Raw genomic sequence first — 18,034 nt, forward strand, 5'->3', positions numbered from 1 at the left:
ATAAGCCTCAACATTTGACTTTATTGGAATTTTAATCTATATTTCAATTTTACAGCATTGTTTTTGTTAAACTGAAAATATCCCTCAATTTTTCCAATGTTTATTTGTCCTCTAGTGCTAATTTATATGGGTACCAATTCATTAATTTGCTCAGCAGGGAGTAAACATCTTCCCTGGAGAGGAGGTGGCTGGGAAGGGGTTTCCAGTGAAGGAACTCATTTTTCTTGGTCTTCCTGGTGGGTGCTGGGGAAGGGTGTGCAGTTAGAGGGGCTGCATTTGCAGAAAAATGGCTGTGTGTGAGCTGGGGCTCTCAGGAATAGGAAGCAGGTAGGTGCAGCAGGTGGGTGTTCATGTGACAGTGGGAGGAGATAAGGACGAAGACCACACATAAGTAGTGAATGAATGAATGAATGATTGTGTATAGAAGTCCATACTCCTTCTCTAGGGTGGCTGTTCCTTCGCCAAGCAGACTCTGTTCTTTCTTCTGCTGCTTCTTAGTGAGCATAAGACTCAGTTAATATTTTCTTGCTCTGAGAAATTTCTCAGCAATGGGAGGAGAAAATACAATTCGCTTCAACATTAGCTCATATTTAAGCTGAGAATTCAGCATGAATTCCAGACATGGTTCATGTATTTTGGATAATCAGCATAGCTGTGCATGATAGGTAACCCTCTTTTTTTTCCTCCTTCAAATCTCTTTTGGTTAGGTTACCATGACTGAAGATTAATGACTTCCATTATTTTTTTCCCCTCATGCAGGAATCTCTAAACTAGTCTAAACTTTATACCAACTATCATATGAATCATGTCTACTACAGTTACCCCTTCTGTGTCACACTCTGGATTAGTTTTCCTTGCATGACACAGCAAAAAGCAGGGCAGGGTTAAAGGTGCCAAATGAGACCAGGCAAAAACTGATAATTACCAGTGACCGACATACCTCACTGTGCTGTTACTTTATAGGCCTTAAGGCAAAATCTTACTTACAAATATTAGTTGAAATGCAATATGTGATGTTACTAGACACATTTTGCCACATCTGGCAGTACATTAATTCACCTTCAGTTTTGATATTGTGTATGTTTATTGCTGCAAGCTTAATCCTAACAAAAATGACAATTTTATTTACTTTCGTTTTTAAAATGTTTTCTTTGAGACAGGATCTCACTCCATCACCGAGGCTGGGTGCAATGACACAACCATAGCTCACTGCAGACTCCAACTCCTGGACTCAAATCATCCTCCCACCTCAGCCTCCCAAGTAGCTGGGACTACAGGTGTGTGCTATCATGCCCAACTATTTATTTATTTATTTATACTTTTTCCAGAGATGGGGTCTTGCTATGTTGCCCAGGCTGGTCTTAAACTCCTGGACTCAAGTGATCCTCCCGCCTTGGCCTTCTGAAAAGCTAGGATTATAGGGGCTAACCACCATGCCTAGCTGACAGTTTTCTTTTACTGAGAAGTCACTATCTAATAGACTTAGTTCTCAGCATGTATTTGTCCATTTAATCTTCGCACCAGCCTAAGCGGTAGTTACCCTATGTGGCACCCTTTTATATAGGAGGAAACAGAGGCATAATGCTGTTAAGTAGCTTGCTCAAGGTCCAACAATTAAGAGTCAGAGCTGGGATCTGAACCCACGTAGCCTGACTCCAGAGTTTCTTCCAACCACCATGTTATACTGCTTTACATGTAGTTTGAAGCAAAGAAGTGGTTATAGCATCAAATATTAAGAATGCATTCCACACATTTTTCCTATTAAATGTAGTTGCCAGTTTTTGTATATGTCATTGCCCTAATGCTTTTGAGAAACTTAGACACAGAGCAAGACCACAAATCAATAGATTCTTCTGTTCAGGTCTCATTACCTAGAAGAGTTTTGACCACAATGTATGAGTACCAAAGGTTGATGGTTTATGTTAATTTTAAGTGTAATATATTTTAGAATTCTCTCACATGCATTATTAGTATCATTTCATATTTATGACCTTAGGAGAGACTGATTTAAACAATAACAACCACAACAAAATACAACAAAAAATGTCCCCCCTGTGCCAAGAGCAAATTTTAATTTGAGGTCCATTTGTCCAGATAAAATATTTTGCCATCTGAACCAAGAACATGAGCTTTATCCTTATAGTGACCACACACTCCCATCTCTAGTATCACGATTTTTAATTTGAATTAAAACTTTTTTTTTGGTTTGTTAAGGTGAGGCAGGCCTTCCTGCTGACATTTTAAAAAGCAACTATTTTTATTTCAGTTTACTCTACAAGGCACTGGCTCCAACTGTCAGCATTGAAACTCAGCAGTTCCCTACCAGGAAACTCATTCCGAGATCTAAGGTTTCCTTAGGTAGAGGCTGGCACTATGAAAATAATGGGGCTATTTGTCCATGCCACCTGGAGAGGAGGTAATGCCCTGCCAGTCTTAGTTGCTTTGACATGTTAACATGATGGGTCTGAATGTTTTCTATAGTTTACTCATGAGTGACTTTTTTAGCTTACGTAAATAGCAAGACAGACAAATTAGCTTATGGATCTAGAAATCATTCTTGGCCCAGATTTTGAAACACTTTTCAGTTTACCATAGTTGCTCTAATATTTGAGAGTTGCTGACAGTGCTTGCTTCAGAAAAAGGTTTACTTTCTTAAGCAATTTTTCTTTTATTAGCATCATCTTAATTCTTGTTTGCGGGGTTGAGATTAAGGAAATATGAGCAGAGACTGCACTCAGCTATTTGGGTGACCCTTGTGTACCATGAACTTCTTAGACACTACCTGATGTGATCCCCAGAAAACATTAATCGATTGTGATAACTGGAGATAGTCTCTCTAGCCAGAACCTGCTAATACAAGTCTTGATGAATTGAGAATGATGCCTGCAGGAAGCGGACTCTGACATGGTACATTAATAATTTTAGGCAAAAGAAGACAATGCTATTAATATGTATATTTTTTAGTTTCCTCTTCCATTGCTTTGTTTTGCACAGGGTAATGTAAATAAATGTACACAGCATATTATGGTGGCTCAGGGTGGATAATAATGAGACATGATTTCCTTTGTTTCAGGGTGAGGTTGCCCCTGCTATGTGACAGCTCCAAGTATAAGTGTATTTCAATCCCCAGAAAAATGTCAAGTCCCAGTAACATGTTTCAGGTTATCATGATTATTATGATTATAGGAGGGGAAGGCAGTGCTGGTCTCTTGGAAATTTCTCATCATGAATGTGTTTTGGAGTGAATATTACTTACTAACAGATGAACAGCTTGAAGTTGAGTCAAACAAAACTTGCAGGGAGCCAGGGTTTGTAAGGGTCAGGGAGCCAGGGGACAGTGTAACTCAGTTGTATGTTCACACACAGAATGTACAAAAGCTGTGAAAGCTTCAACTCGAATGACTTTGTGGATGGTTGGTGGTGGTTGTCTTGGGCAGTAAGATAGTTTTCTTCAAAGTTGCAGGAGGTGAAGTCTTCCTATGGGACATTTCTGGACAAAAATACAAATGAAATGACTTAGATGCCTCAGTTTAGAGTATTCTTGGCCTTGTCTGTCAACAAATGGAGATTTGAACATGGGAATTCAAGGGGATTTTAATGGAATTTTATTAAGGAGATGGAGAATCAGGGAGTCAGTGTTGAAAATTCAGTAAAAGACTTGTTTTCCATCTCAGTCTGGATAATAATCTATGTTATCTTTGACTAACGGGAATAACAAGTCTAACAACCTGGCTTCCTTAGAAGTTTCCATTCTCACATAGTCACCGAAGGCAGCAACACTGTCAAATAAACAAAGGTTTAATTAAATAAAAATTATTTAAATGGAACCGAAATATTCTTCCCTGGCTAGCTACAGATTGGATAATTCAAAGAACATACCCTGGGGGGAAGTTGCCAATGGATTACTTTTTCTGTTTTCCATCTACTGCCATGTTTTTCTTTCTGGTGTCAAATCTCAAGTTGAATTCAGTCAATTATCTACAGCCAACAAAAAGTACATAAATGTCTCTTTTGTTATTGTTTATATTTCACCACTAAACAAAGCAAGTTTTTCTTCCCAGCTTCTTCCCTTATGAGCTTATAAGTTCAACAACACAAATAAAATACTGTCTACATTCTATTGTCACTATGAAAGCATATGGATTGATTTAGTTATGTACAAGTTTTTTGCCAAGGTTTTTTGTTGCTAATGTTACACTTGCTACGAAATTTATTAAAGAAACACAATTTGCTGAGGATTTGGGAGGATCTGTCATTGGGTTAAGTACATTAAGTATCTAAGGGGTGTGGTGTTTGGGTTATGTGTATGTCAGTTTCATATATTTTTTTCTTTCTTATTTTAGTTGCATCTTTAATAATTTTGACTTTAAAATGTTTTCCACAGATCCTTTAATAACTGAAAATGTGTATGGTGTAACAAGTAGTTGGTATAATGAACACTAAAATGTAATGGGAAATAAGGCTAATATTGAAAAGAAAACAAAAAAAATCCTGGGGCAGGGGAGCAGTATTGATTATCTCTTAGGATTCTTAAGATTCTCTGTCCCGACCCTCCTACCAGGGAACATTCTTATGTGGTCTAAGTGTCAAAGGCCAGAGGAGCTGGGCAGTAACTTATCTTCCCAATTTTCTCTCTGAGCATAGATATTTTCTTTAAGAAACAAAAAACTTTTAACTGTGCTCCTGAAACTCATCCCTCTCTTCCCTGTCTCAGCCCCGTTGCCCCTTGTTTCTGTGGGTGGGTGAAAAGCTTACCCATCTGAAAAGGTAGCTCTGAAACTGTTCTGGAACATCCTCTATTTTCCTCCACAAATGATGGTTTTCAAGTTTATTTCAGATACATTAATTCTCCCCCTCCGCAGACTTAATAACAAATGATCCTCCACACAATTGGAATAGAAAAAGGTAAAATAAAATCGAAGCATATCTAGTTGCCTCAGCGACTTCATGCTTATCATTTTCAGTCAGCATTATTCTACTAAAAAGAAATAGAAAGATGAGAATTACCTCAGGCATTCGCTGCGGTGCCTGCCCTTTGGTTTCTGGGACGCCTCGGGTCCTGTAGCGCTGGCACAGCTGGGATTGCCAAGCCGGGAAGAGACCTTGCTCAGGTGTAGCTGCGTTTTCCCCAGATCACCTTCCTCTTCCCCTCTGACAAGGAATCTGTGATTTTTCTCTGGCCTTTAGCTGCAAAGTGATTCCAGATAAGTAGATTAATGTGTAGAATATCTCATCTGTGTTGTTCCAGTGCAGCCCTTTCAGCTTTCCAGAGCCAGTTAGACTTGTTGTGAGGAGCTAAGTGATTGGCTGGCTCTGGAGCTCAGTTTCATAGATTATAGCCCAGCGTACGAGAGGCACGAGTCCTCTAGTTGCCGTATCCAGAGGCCTGCCAGTTCCTGCCTTAATGCATATGTAGTCGTAATTGAGTTCTGACACAGCCTTGGATGTTTCTGTCCTAAATAGCTGACATTGCATCTTCAAGACTGTGTGAGTAATCCTGACTTTTTTTTTTTCTAAGATCAGTAAATTAATTACATGCCCTGGGAGGGAGTGATTGTAAGTAGAAAATACTGAACTAGCAGATGATTCGTTTTTAAGGTGCTGTACTATGTGTATCAAGTTCAAGGTGAGGAATCTGAACGCTTCTAAGACCTGGCAGGGTTATTCCAGCTTTGTGCCATGAATCACAGTCAAGCTGCATTTTGAAGGAGGCTGTTTGATGCGTTTGCTAACTCTGTTTGTATTTGGGGTCAGTAAAGTGACAAAGGTCCAGCAGGATGCTGGGATCAAAGCAGTGACTTAGAGAGCTCGTGAGTCAGGCAAGTTTTAAGGTTTCCCCTCCCCTACTATCTCAGTCCAAAACTGAGAGCGAGCAGCAAATATCATAACAAATGCTTTAGGGACATGGGTACACAGCAGATAGAGCACAGAAAAAGGAGAAATGTAAAATGATGGCAGCAATACTTTTCTTCACTGTAATCTGAAGCCAACTGAAGACATACACTATGAATAACTAGAACATATTTGTATGAACAAAAATGCTCTTCAGTGGTTCTGTTTATGTGGTAGAGGGCTGAATGAAAAAACCATGAGCTTTTTTTAAAAAGCCTTATAAAAAGTACATTAAACACACACAGACACAACCATAATAGAAGAAAGTATGTGGATTGGAATTTGCGTTTGGAACAGATCAAATTAAACTAGAGAAGCCGTTGTTAGGTTTGTGTGATTGCTGGGGGTAACTTCTGCTGCTGACAGGTTTAGGATAAAGCTGGAGCAGATTGATGTGAAAAACTAGAAAACATCAGCATTTCATTACCTTCTATAGCATATGCTGCAGAATAGAATTAACACTGAGTAGAGACTGGTAAATGTGAGCAGTTCATTTTTTCCTTTTATATCATTGTTGATTTCTCCTAGCCTATCATAAAAAATAATAGGACTTCTGCCTATGAAATCAGTGCTTAGAAATGTTTTTCTTCCTCCCAAATAATTTTCATAGTTTTTCTCAATACAGCACAAAGGTAGGTCATTTAAAAAAAAAAAAAAAACATTTGGGTTGTTTTTCAAGTTGCTTTTTGTCTAATTTTTCCTCTTTACACATATAGATACAAGTGTATATATTTGTGCTATGTATCACTCTCAAACATAAATCATTACAACAGTTTTAAAAATCACAGATTCCTGGGGCAAATATAAACTTCTAATGGCTACAGTTGGTAATTACTTGCCAGTTCCTATAAAAATAACATTAGTAGTTTATTTTTGGTTGCACCCATTTAAACAACTTGCATGGTTTAGCCAGTAGGAGAAAAATATTAGTTGTGGCTTTGCATAATTTCTTGTTAAGATCACACTGGAAATGCAAAGTTTTGTTGTTATAAATGTTTTTGCTGGCTGGGCACGGTGGCTCATGCCTGTAATCCCAGGACTTTGGGAAGTTGAGGCAGGTGGATCACCTGAGGTCAGGAGCTTAAGACTAGCCTGACCAACATGGAGAAAGCCAGTTTCTACTAAAAATACAAAATTAGCTGGGCGTGGTGGCGCATGCCTGTAATCCCAGCTACTCCGGAGGTTGAGGCAGGACAATCGCTTGAACCTGGCAGGCGGAGGTTGTGGTGAGCCGAGATCACGCCATCACAATCCAGCCTGGGTAATAAAATGAAACTTGGTCTAAAAAAAATTATTTTTGCTTTCTGAAATATTACTCCCTTTTAGATCATACTAATGAATGAAGTTTATAAAAAGAAAGGTAAGTAGCCAACATAGACTCCTTTCCTGTATCAACCAAATATATGCAAAATAGATTTTTTAAAATGTAATTTCAATGCATTCCTTTACAAACACATTTACTTTAATGAAGAAACGGTATAATAAATTCATTTATTGACCCAAAATAGCAAGTTGATTTATTGAGTTTTTGTAGCCATAGACACGAATAGTACTGTTGGCTCATTCTTAGCTATACATTCCTAACTGATGTATTAGTGGAAGAAAGGAGTGCATCTATAAAAGAAATATAATCCCATCCCTCAAAATGGTTTGGAGCCCATCTAAGAGTGGTAAGTGGTGGAGTGGAAGCTACTTTATCTGAATTAGCTCTGACTTTAGCTCAGCTCCTCTTTTTCCTTGGGTCCATGTGGCTCACTCGGTGTGGCATTCACATCTCCCCCCATCTTTTCTGGCCTTGATTATTTATATTACCTTGCTTGGGCCCTTAGTGTCACGAATCACATAAAAATGCTTAATTATCAAACATTAATCAGCTGCCTATAGAATTAAGAGGGTGTTTAAAAGCAAGGCTCAGGGAAATGCTGGTGGGTGTGTACTAGGAGTATTTACATCTTGCATCAGTACTTTCCTCTGGGACCTCCATCTCTTCAGTTCTCCCTGAGATGCCAGAGTCACATCTCTTACTTGTGAAAGAACACAGCTTTACGAAAAGGAGTCAAGAGGCACCAGGTGCCCAGTGGACAGTGGGCTGGAGGCAAGGCTTGGTGAAGAAAGCAAAAAAATCTACCGAACAGCAATAGTTTATCTTTCTTCTATCCACTCCTCTCAATTTGCTAAAGCCATTTTTGTCTAACTGTGGAAGTTCTTTTGCAGATCAGGTTCTGTAAAACTATGCATATCTGCCACAGACAGATGGATTTGACAAAAGATGTATCCAAAAAGGAATGTATCACATCATGAACTTGCTAAGTGTTCATGAATACACACTGGCATTTGGAGACTATTAACACTACCTACTGAAGTAATGACATAAATCCAAACTGAAAAAAATATTATTTCTTGATTGAATTACATTTTCCAGTGGGTTTTTTTTTTTTGGCGACTTTTGTTTTTGGAAAACTTGCTCTTCCTTCCAACGTTTTTCCTGTGTTATATATAGGACTGATTTGATTGCTTCATCTTGCCCAGGAATTTAATTATTCTTACTTGGAGTTTTCAAAAGAGTTGCTGTCTACCTCGAGCATGTTTTTAGAAAAGCAGAAAACAACAAAACAAATGAAACAAATGTTCCCCTTCCCAAAGGAAAAGCTCACCACCAAGGAGTTAAATGCCTTAGATTTGTTTAAGTCCCTCCCTTTGTGGAGCTAGACACTGGTGGAGGAGGAGCTTTCATTTAATTTCAAGACAATCAATGATTCCAATTTAATTGTAACTGTTCTTCTAATTTCTGATTTAAAGAAGCAGAATATTTTGGTGACTTAATCATGAATTCAGTGGACCATGCTCAGGCTACGAAACGTTTTCTAAACCTCAGTCTCCAGGTCTGTAAAATGAAAATAATGATAAATGTTCTGGATTGGTGAATAGCCACATCACAATGAGAAAGTGCTTGTTAAAAGAACTTTGTAATATGTAATTTGTAATGTGGTGTATAACTACACTCATAATGACTGTAGCTCATTATATTCCCAGTAATGGACAAAACTTTTGAAGCAATGAAAATCTTCCGTGTTTGGTCTTAATGTTATGAAGGTTTTTGGAGCTTTAATGCTGATCCATCTATTACTTGAGTATTAAAAATACCAATTGGTTCACTGTGATAAATGAATGTGGCATTGTATGTGAGAACATATTTCAAAAACCTCCACATGTCATATAAATGTTACATATTGTAACAATTATCAGCAGATTAATAAAAATTTTGCAAATTTTCAATGTTTAAAATGGAAAATGTCAGATATATCATTGATTAGATTGACTAACTTTCTAAGCTATGTCTGCTTCTCTCAAACAGGATGAATGTTCTTGATGGTTAAGCTTGTGCTGTAATTTTCTTTCCACTTAGATATAGCACTAAGCCAATAGTTAGATAAGCATTCCTTCACAGCCTACATTTAGAACTGCCAGTGACGAAGTTTTGGAGGACATATTTTCCTCACAGGAAAAAGTGCGTTAGGAAATTTAGACTGACAGATGTTCTTGCTTTTTTTTAAAATTCCTGTCTTGACTCTCATTATTTAATTTTGCTAAGGAAATAATCATCTAGTTTTTAAGGTGATGCTTACTCCTAGTAGGTCATTTCATTTCTGGGATAAAATGGTCAAAATGACTTTCCGAATGATTTGAAAGATCAATTAGCAGTTTTGAATTCCAGATTTTCAGGTGGTTCTGCTTTGGAAAATCATTATCCTTTCTGGAATTAATGTCCATAGCTGCATCCTAGATTTCAGTGGTTTGAGCTCACTGCTGTTGTAAGTTTGATGATTTCCTAATAGCAATATAGGTTAGGCTAAAGCAGTTACCCATTTCACCTGTTGAACCCTTCTTTAAAAAAACAGATGAAATTATAGACTAATCATGATAAGTAAAATATATTAAAATGGGATGGATTATTTCCCACTTTTATCTCACACAGCTCACCCAGGGAGGTGAGTGAACTTCTAGGAGTGAAACAATTTCATTTGTAGTACTATTTGAAAACTGGTTCTAGGACCATTGACTTGACTTTTTTGTGTCTTTGGTCATGGATAAGAACACTTCTTCAGTAATTTAAAACTATAGTGAAATAATGTGTTTTTTTAACTTCTCAATAAGATTTTATTTATTTAGCAAAGATCAGGAGTTAGGTGCTAGAAACACAAAGATGAACAAGACATGGTTTCCTCAAGGAGCTTTTAACCTAGTAGACATTTATTTTGTGTTTGCAGAACTTTTAGGATAATTCTCAAAGGAGAAGGGTTATTTATGAGGTTGCCACTCTTCTCCTCAAAATACTTACTATGTTAATATCTGTCATATATACAGAAAGTACTGGATAGAAATTATTAATTTTCCTAGCTGGGCATGGTGGCTCGCGTCTGTGGTCCCAGCTACTTGGGATGCTGAGGTGGGAGGATCACTCAAGCCTGGCAGGTCCAGGCTGCAGTGAGCCATGATTGCAACACAGCATTCCAGGTTGGATGGGCAACAGAGTGAGGCCCTATCTTCCACCCACCCTCAAAAAAGAAATATAGAAATTTTCTTATAAAAGTTTATAGAGTCTCCAACCTTAATTAGTTCAGTCACCATATTTTACAAAGAAATGGTGGAACCAAGATGTTATCAGGTTTAAGTTTCATACAGAGTAGGTCTGAGACAGGAACTTCAAGTACCTGCAATTGGAATCCAGATCTCTGCCCTTTCAGTTCAGGATGTTCTGACAATATATATTGCTACTAAAAATTGCAAAAACAAAACTTATAGCATCTATATATTATGCAGCTAGGACAATTATCTACAAACATCATATTTAATAGAAGATATGTGAATAACATCTAAGATATACAATGATGATCTAAAATCTAAAATCAACAAGAAAGGAATTAAGTTGCACCATTCCAGGAAATATATTTCCAGATCTTTAGATATCCTTATTAGCTTCTGCATGTTAGTTTTGGTAATGTTAGCTGCTATAACATACAAAATCTGAAATCTTGTTGACTTAACTGAAGAGTTTATTTTTCACTCAATCAAAGCCTAAAGTTAGTATTCTTATGGGCAGATTCTTCTCATTCATTCAAGTGGTGTTCTTGTGACTCCACTCTTATCACCTTGTTGTCATGACCAGCTTCCTGGTCCCTGTGCCTTGGCAAAGGAGAAAACTCATAGAAGGCTGCTCACCTTCTACTGGCCAGGGCTTTGTCACATGGCCCCACATAGTGAAGGGGAAGCTGGAGCTTTACTCCTATTTGTATCTGGAAAGAATAGAAAGTTGGTTTGGTGATTGTCTTAGTTCAGGCTGCTGTTAATAAAGTATCATTGACTGGGTGGCTTATAAACAACAGACTTTCATTTACTTTTTTACAGTTCTGGAGGCTGGAATTCTGAGATTGGTGTGGCAGCCTGATCAAGTTCTGATGAGGGCAGTCTTTATGTTGCAGGTGGCTGACTTCTAGTATCTTCACATGGTAGAAAGAGACTGAGCTAATTCTCTGGCCTCTTCTTATAAAGGCACAAATCCCATTCCCGGTGGCTTCACTTTCATGACCTAATTACCTCCCAAAGACACCATCTCCAAACATCATCAGATTGGGAATTAGATCTCAGCATATGCATTTTGGGGAGATGTAAACATTCAGTCCACAACAATGATCAACTAAGCAATTCATGCCATACCATTTTTCTCTTTTCTTTCCTTCTTGTTCTTCAGTATGTCTATGTAGAATCTATGCCTCGTAACCAATAAGGTAATGAAAAAATATAATATTTACCATCTGGAAGAAATTAGAAAAATGATTTTACTTTTAAATTCTTGATCCATATGTTAAAAAATTTCCAAAGCTATTAAAATATCACTGAACGTTGTAATTATAGAGATTGCTGTGATTTAATACTTATGTCTCATAGTGAAAAAGTTTCCTGGGATATTTTTCTCTACCTCACCTGTCCTCTTCTATGTCAGGTATTTGAATTCCTTGCTTTGTAGTTTTATAAAAAGGTGGGGAGAAAATGAAAAATTGTCAATGAAGATGAAATGGCTAATCAAAATTTATCCATTCCCCATAGTTCCTTGGATATTTTATAAACTTTGCAGTAAATGCTAACCTTTTGTTGGGGAAAACTGCTATAAGTGTACAAGTAGGTTTCGGAGAAATTTTTTCTTGCATGCAACTAATATAAGCTTGGTGCAATTAACATAAGCTTGGTTTGTGGCTTCTCTATTTTTTAGAAGCTAAAAGATTTTTCCCCACTCTGAACTTCTAGGGACCAACAAAAGTATTTATATCACAAATAAAAAGAACACAGTTGATTACTCATTTTTTTTTCAGATTATTCTATTTAAAAAGTCTCCCCAAATCTGTTTTCTTGTAATAAAACATCAGGTTTCAATAAAAGTCATGGATCTGTCAAACCAATTATAGTCCTTTACCTTGGGTATATTAGGTTCAAATATTTTTGTTGGGTGTTAAGCCAGTCATAACCTGAGCAATTTAAACAACTAAATTACTTTCCTCCATATAAACTAAATTTACAATAAAGCTATTTAAGAAATAAAGACAACAAATAGAAACCATTTTAATCTTAATATCCTGACCTAAAAAATAGAACACTAACTCATGTAACATTCTCATATTTATCTGATTAGACTAGGAATGCCTGAAAAGAATTTTCCCATAACTCCATTTACTTGTTGTTTATTTCCCTGGTTCATTCCAAAAACAATTTTAAATACAACACTGAAAGAGTAAAATATACTCAATCTAACATCCGAGCAATCTTCTTAGTTTGGTGAAACTGAACAATAATAATAAGCACTTGCATTCTTTATTCTGAGGCATTGAAAAACACTGACATGTTTCAGTTTTTAGAAGCTGAAGATTATATTCTATTTAAGAGAGATTTTAAGTATATTTATTAAAATTTCTAGTCTTTGAACTAAGGCAGTCCACATATGGATATAAAGTAATGCCTCAGCATAGTATAGCAATTATTGTTGAGAAAGGTTGGTGCAAAAATAATTGCGGTTTTTGTCATTAACGTGGCAAAAACTGCTATTACTTTTGCAACAACCTATAACTCTGTGGTCTCTGGAGCCAGATTGCCTGGGTTCAAATTCCAGCTCTACCACTTTGTACCTGAATTTCTCTGGACAAATTAATTAATCTCCATGTATCTCCATTTAATTATCTGGAAAATGGGACAATAATAGTACCTACCTGGTTCAGTTGTTGTGGAGATTAAGTACAATAATATACGTAAAATGTAATGCTTCCGTTTTAGAGAGGTGAAATGGAATCTTCTTTGATGATACTGATTGAGGCGATACTGAGATGATTAAGACGACAAGAAGGGTTTAGGGAGTGTTTGCGCCTGAACTAACTAGCCCAGATTGCTCTACTGCTTCAGTCCTCTGGCGATATTCTAGGGCTTTGGACTTCAGTCTACTGGCCTATACTAGCACCCTTGCTTTAAAATCCCTGCTCCTGTTTTGCTATAGGCTATAAGCAAGAAAACAGCCTAGTTTCTAAAAACTACATATCAAATGAGGGAATAGGTGTCATTCAGGGTGTCAGTTCTCTCCTAAGAGTAAATAAAACATGACTGAATTTTTTCCTTCTGGGTGAGGGTTATGTTTTAGAGCAAAGGTTGGCAAACTACTACTTCCTGTGGGCCAAATCTGTTTTTTGTAAATAAAGTTTTATTGGAACACAGCCATGCTCATTTGTTTACGTATCATCTACTGCTGCTTTCAGACACTGTAAGGGCAGAGTTGCATAGTTGCTGCAGAGCCCATGTGGCCTGTATAACCTAAAGTATTTAGTATCTGATCTTTTACCAAAGAGTTTACCAAACCCTGTTCTAGAGCTTTAAAACTGGACAGAGAAACTGAAAATAAATGAGATGTTGCTAAATTTAGTAGTCTCGACTAACCTGCCTATTCAATTATTTGCAGGACTATATCCCTTAAATATATTTTGGATAAACAAGAATTTATTGCAGTAGGCTATGTTGGATAAAGAACAAACAGCCCACAATAGTACATTGTGAATATTAAGAGGTGGTGAAGCTGTGATTGTCAAGCAAAGTTGTTTGGGAGTCTTCATTTCAGTATTTGTTGCTCTACTGTGATTAGTATATAACACTATATAAAATTATGCATCTTTCAGCTGTGTGCTGTAGAATGATCTAGAGATACCACCAGTCGGTAGATCCTTTTCTTCATGCAATTATTCAAAGTAAATGTAAATATGTCTGTTGTCCTTTTTTCTTACGTGAAAACTTTCCCCCTCCCCACCACTGTAAGATTTAGGAGCATAGTATACAGAAAAGGATCTTGAACTTGGGTTTGAATCCTGACTCAGTCACTTTACAAAGGAGAATCATCAGGGAAGTTACATTGCCACTGCCAGCCTCAGTTTCCTTGTGTGTTAAACAGAGGTAGGAATCCGGGCTATGCTTGCCACACAAGGAGGAGCAAATGAGACTCTGCCTACGAGAAGGCTCTACAAGTGCGTATTATTACTTGTGTCTTTAATAATGTTCTCAATTTGGGTCACTTTCTTCTCATACAAAAATGTCTATGTTTATGGAACAGAATGTACAATAGATTCTGCAAGAACTAAAGCTGTCAACTGCACTGGATATGAGTCTGCAAGCGTGAAGGAGGCTGGGTGAGAAAGGTTCTTCAAACAGCATATGTACTCCTCTGGTGTCGGCCTTATTATTCACTTCTCTAATGTGAAAGTTTGTGCTTTACTGCAGAGCTCCTGGGAAATACGCAAAGAAAAAAGAAAACATAAGCTTGGAGGGGAAAGAGGTAGTGCTTATGCCAATACAAAAGCATGACTAGAAGCAAATAGTTGCTGGTTTCATTTAGCTATAGTTCTGTAAGTGAATCTGGTATGTATACAAGAAGGTAGGTAACTTTTTAAAGATGAAGGAAGGAATAGTTCCCTTTAATGAAAATAGACTGTAGTGCTGTGGAAATGAAAAGTCCCCTGTGATGAGGCTAGAGTAGAAGTACTGAAGGATGAAGTGAATGTATGTGACTCCATTTTATTTTTCCCGAAGGCCACAAAGAAAACCCAACAGCCTACTCAGTGTAAGTTTTTTTATACTTGTAAAAAAATCACCCCATTTTTAGAATTTAAGGGGATGCTAATGGTTCAGCATGGGATTACAATTATATTAAATATATTTTCTCATAATATTGTTTTCAAATTATTTAAAAGATTTAACAAGAAAATTCTGAACTTTTTGGCTTAATTTGTTTTTTAAATGCTTTAGACTTTTAGAGAAAAGTTTTTAAAATTATGATCTTGAATTTGAATTTAAGGAGACCCCCTCAACTTCCTCTCTTAGTGCTCTTTGTTATTTGAAGGGAATTATCCAAGTTGAGTCAGTTAGCTATGGTTGTATAACAAATAGTTCCAAAACATAGTGTCTTAAAAGGATAAACATTGAAGATTTTCATGAGTCTACCAGCTGGCTCGAGAATTCTGCTTATCTAAGCAGATTCTGATTATTTTAGCAAGCCTTACTCATGCATTAGGAGTTAGCTAGCAGCCCAAGATGACCTTCCTGGGTAAAGTCGAAGCTCCTTCCCACGTCTCTCATAGCCCTTCAGCAGGCTAGTTCAGGCAGGTTTTCATGGTGGGGTCTGGGGTCTAAGCATGGGCAAGTCCAATTGTGTAGGGCAGTTGGCAACACACATGCACTTTTCAAGTCTCTGTGTGTGTCACATTTGCTAACACCCCACTGGCCAAAGCAGTTTGGGGTAGAACTCAGAGTCTAAGTGGAGGATTGTAAAGTTATGAGTCAAAGTGTGCATATATAGGAAGGCCTTGAGTCGGGCCATTAATACACTCAATCTACCAGAAGTCATTCCACTTTTTTACCTCCACCTTGACAGCCTCCCTTTTGGAAATTAAACTTTTACATACTGCATAAAACCAAACCGACAAACAGAAAAATTTTGCTCAACTTACCTGGTTACTTTTGAGCACTGTTTTTAAAGCTCGGTCAGGGAGTAACTTGTTAAAGGCTAAAATTAAAAGTTTGTTTATTTACTTACACACTTCTCCCCTAACTCCTTTTTTTTTTTTTTTTTTTTTTAAACTCCTTTTTAAAGCAAATTGAGTTTGAGCCAGAAATTCTTGAATAATGAGGTTGGTTCTTTTTCAGTTTTATTCATATCTATCCCTGAGCTCTATTCTGTCTCTAATCAGTTTCTGTAATTTGGGGCCACTATTACTGTAGCATTTGGTGGGTAAGTCTGTGGAGTTTTGGTCTTGCTTTGAAATGTTCTTGCTGTTTGATTTCTTCTCTCCTTAACTCCAGGTTTGCATTTCTTCCTGCCTATTCTACATGCCATAGAGGAACTTCAAACTGGACATGTTTCAAAGAATATTGGTTATCCACTCTGCCCATTCACACGTATCTTCAACCAACAAATATATATTTTTTGAGTGGCTTCCATACTATTTCAGGCATTAGTAAAACGTTAGTGTAAAAGTAGACAAACCGGAGGACATCCTAGAGTTTATAATCTAATGGGGATTGATAGACATTAAACAAATGCCTAAATACATAATTTAATGCTTGGCAGTGATAAGTATTATTGAGAAAATAAAACAAGGTGAGCAGAAAGGGAATGAGGGTGGAGGTGCTTCTTGATTAGTGTTCAGAGAAGACCTCTGAAGTGAGGGAATGAGCCATGACAATCTGGGCAAAGCGTGCTGCAAGGAGGGGATGCAAAGGTTGTCCAAATGACATTTGGTGCTGTAGCAGTTATACTTCCAATGGAAAAAAGGGTAGGAAATGTGGTCGGGGAGACAATCAGGGGCCAGATCAGCAAGGCCTTTGTAGACAACAGTAAGCTTGTTACATTCTTTCTAAGTGCCATGGCAATCCATTGGTGGATTTGGGGCAGGGGAGAGACATGGTCTGATTTCTGGCTGCTGCATAGTGCACAGGTTGTAAGGAGGCAAGGGTGGAAGTTGGGAGGCCATGTCAGTCATGTCAGACACACTGAGGAGTGGCTGTGTTAGGAGAGGAACAATGGAGACTCTGAGATGATGGCAGCCTGTGGAGCTCTCCAAAATGTGTTTCATTTAAATAAGCCAAATTTAGATACTGTGATCAGTACTGCCAAGTTGAGCATGTGGAGCATTATCTCCCAAAGTAGACCCAACATACTTCCGGTGACATCTGAGTTACTTTTAGGTGCTATGTCACACAAATGGACTTTTAAATTTTAATAGCTACTGATGATTTTAATGTGGATTAGAAATATATAAAACTTACATTTAAGACCTATGATTTTACAGTTATTACTTGTGGAGGAAAAGTATTGAGTGTAGTGCAGACTTGAATGCAGAAATCGCAAAAATCTCTAGGGTTATATCTGAATGATTGGATTTAGAACATGCTGACAGGATTATTCATTAGGCTTAGTCCTGAGGGATAGTGAAGGATAACTCTGGTAGTGCATAATCAGAATTAGATATTACCACTTATTGATTATGTACTGAATGTCACTCTACGTTAGGCACTTTGTATATGACATTTCACTCAGCTTTCACTGCAACTCTATGTGATATGAATGGCAATTTTTTTTTCATTTAACAACTGAGAGAAATGAAGTTAATAGAGAATAAGTAACTTGTTTTAGGAAGTCTCTGATTTTTCAGATATTACAAGATTACAAAAGTAATATGTAGCTCTGGTAAATTCTCTGCAAACAGGAACTTAGTCTGTTTTGTACACTACTGTCTCCTTGGAACCTAAAACATTTCTAATATATGGTAGATATTAATCAATACTTGCTAAATGAATGGAAGGAAAAAGAATGTTCTTTTGTTTAGATCTTACTCAAGAGTGGTACATTTTTGTTTTCCTCACTTTAAGAAGACTTTTAGGAAGTAGTCTCTTGGAGTTTAATGGAAAAGCCATTTTCTTTCTTTTTTAAATTATACTTTAAGTTCTGGGGTACATGTGCAGAACATGCAGGTTTGTTACATAAGTATACACGTGCATGGTGGTTTCCTACATCCATCACCCTGTCATCTATATTAGGTATTTTTTCTAATGCTATACCTTT

The 18,034-nt window shown here is 37.2% G+C and overlaps 1 protein-coding gene and 1 long non-coding RNA gene across 7 annotated transcripts in view; one reads left to right on the forward strand and one right to left on the reverse strand.

Annotated features, from left to right (window-relative positions):
• Positions 1-5,251, reverse strand: part of LOC100407995 (uncharacterized) — a 56,985-nt gene extending 51,734 nt beyond the window's left edge. For 2 of the 4 annotated variants that reach the window (XR_008479854.2, XR_008479852.2), the window contains exon 1: positions 5,008-5,251. This is a non-coding gene — a long non-coding RNA (uncharacterized LOC100407995). Of the gene's footprint in view, positions 1-2,161; positions 3,491-3,582; positions 3,780-3,879; positions 3,979-5,007 lie in introns of those variants that run through there. The other 2 variants (XR_618015.5, XR_001910354.4) reach the window with 2 other exon arrangements.
• The window catches only part of PDE4D (phosphodiesterase 4D), a 1,594,380-nt gene that overhangs the window by 27,599 nt on the left and 1,548,747 nt on the right, over positions 1-18,034 (forward strand). For 2 of the 3 annotated variants that reach the window (XM_078365477.1, XM_078365476.1), the window contains exon 1: positions 5,359-5,487. The exons of the other annotated variant lie outside the window; for it this stretch is intronic. The gene's annotated coding sequence lies outside the window, so the exon portion shown is untranslated. Of the gene's footprint in view, positions 1-5,358; positions 5,488-18,034 lie in introns of those variants that run through there. 3 annotated transcript variants of the gene reach the window in all.

Source organism: Callithrix jacchus, chromosome 2 (assembly GCF_049354715.1).
Source record: "Callithrix jacchus isolate 240 chromosome 2, calJac240_pri, whole genome shotgun sequence".
In the NCBI taxonomy this organism is placed as follows: Eukaryota; Metazoa; Chordata; class Mammalia; order Primates; family Cebidae; genus Callithrix; species Callithrix jacchus.